Here is a 2,051-nt window from a genome sequence, read left to right as displayed (position 1 = left end):
GTTGGGTGTTTTTTGCTTCTTCGTATTTCAAATCTTTGACTTGATTCTTGCGCTCCTCTGGTCTGCTGTTGGGAGTCTGTATAATATTCTTTATTTCAGTCAGTGTATGCTTAATTTCTAGTTGGTTCTTTATCACAACATCGAGGGTCTCATTAGATTTCTTGTAGATCTCATTAAGTTTATCAGCAGTTTCTAGAAAATTACTGAAAGACCTTAAAAGTGTGGTTTTGAGCTCTATATCCTCCAAATCTGACATTTGTGTCCTGTTTCTTTGTCTCCGCATTTTTTATGCTTTCTTGGTGCACCCCCTAGTGGTCTTTGTGCGCAGTCTTGTTGTAGTTAAGCCTTGATTGTTGTAGGTAATACTGGGTGGGATTTGACCTCCAGGCCAACTGGCTGTGAGAATCAGCTGTGTCTGCAGTGGGAGAACTTCTGTCCTCTAGGGAGGTGCTAATCTAGCCTTTGCCTGAGGCTATCCTGCAAATGCCTCTGTGCAAGGCTTGGGCGGGGCGGGTCCCAGGGGATCAACAGGGCGGGTGGAGCAAGCAGTTATGGCTGCTCTCAGTCCGTCCCCAGAGGCTCTGCCTCTCAGTGTCCCAGCAACCGCTGCAAACCTCGGAAAGAAAGCTGCCCTCGAGTTCCGACCGATGCCAGACAGTCCCGCTTCTCCCGTTTGAGTCTAGGTCCCTAGAGACTCGCCCAGAACTGGAGCTCAGAGCCTGAGACTCCCTCCCGATTGAAACAGCCAACCGCGCCCTTAGCCGCCAGCCCGCTCTGCCCGCACCTCCGCACCTTAGTATTTCACTTCCACACTGCGCCTCCTCTGAGTCTCGGTATGCTTTTCTCTTTCCTTCTAGTTGTGGAATTTCCACTCAGCCAGCCTTCCTGTGGTTCTGGGTGATGTCCGTTCCGTCTTTTAGTTGTATTTTTGAAGTGGTTGTGCGAGGCAGCTATCTCCGGTGTTTACCTATGCCGCCATCTTGGTTTCTCCCCTAAATTCCAAAGAGAGAATTTTAAAAGCAGCAAGAGAAAAGCAATTAGTTACCTACAAGGGAGATTTCATAAGACTGTCAGTTGATTTCATAACAGAAACTTTGCAGGCCAGAAGATATTGGCAAGAAATATTCAAAGTGATAAAAAACAAGGACCTACACCAAGATTACTCTACCTAGCAAAGCTATCAGTTAGAATTGAAAGACAGATAAGGAGCTTCCCAGACAAGAAAAAGCTAAAGGAGTTCATTATCACCAAATCAGTATTACAAGAAATGTTAAAGGGTCTTCTTGAAGAATAAGAATAAGAATAGGAGGAAGAAGAAGGAGAAGCAGAAGGAGAAGGAGAAGGAGAAGGAATGAAAAAAGATAAGCAATAAAATGGCAATAAATACATATTTATCAATTGAATCTAAAAAAAAGCAACAACAAAATAAAAGAACAAGCAGAACAGAAACAAACTCAATAGATACAGAGAACATTTTGATGACTGCCAGGTGGGGGTGGGTTTGGAGGATGGGTGAAAAAGGTGAAGGGATTAGTAAGTACAAATTGGTAGTTACAGAATAGTCAAGGTGGTATAAAGTGCAGCATAGGGAATATAGTCAATAATATTCTATTAACTATGTATGGTATCAGATGGGTGCAAGATATATCGGGATGATTATTTAGTAAATTATGTAATGCCAACGTAAGAAGTGTCCAAACCTGTAAGAATTTTTATGACTTTATTTGAGCCAAACTGACGACAATTGCTGGGAAGCAAAATCTCAATGGATTGAGAAAATGCTCCAGAGAATGACAGTTTTGCATCCTATTTTATACATTACAATCAAAAGAGGAGGCATAAGGAGGGTTTTATAAAATTCATTGGTGATAGATTAGGGAGGTGGGAGAAAGCAAAGTGGGAAAATCTACGGGATTGGATAAAAAACGTTAAATGAAGAGACACATACTTCTTTCACATTGGTGGGTAGAGGACAGTTAATAATTAACATTTATAGCACATAGAGTGGTATATATTTTTTAAAATTTTTTATTAGTTAAGGTATTACAAAT

Source organism: Myotis brandtii, unplaced genomic scaffold (assembly GCF_000412655.1).
Source record: "Myotis brandtii unplaced genomic scaffold, ASM41265v1 scaffold12015, whole genome shotgun sequence".
NCBI lineage: Eukaryota > Metazoa > Chordata > Mammalia > Chiroptera > Vespertilionidae > Myotis > Myotis brandtii.
This window is presented reverse-complemented; position numbering follows the sequence as displayed.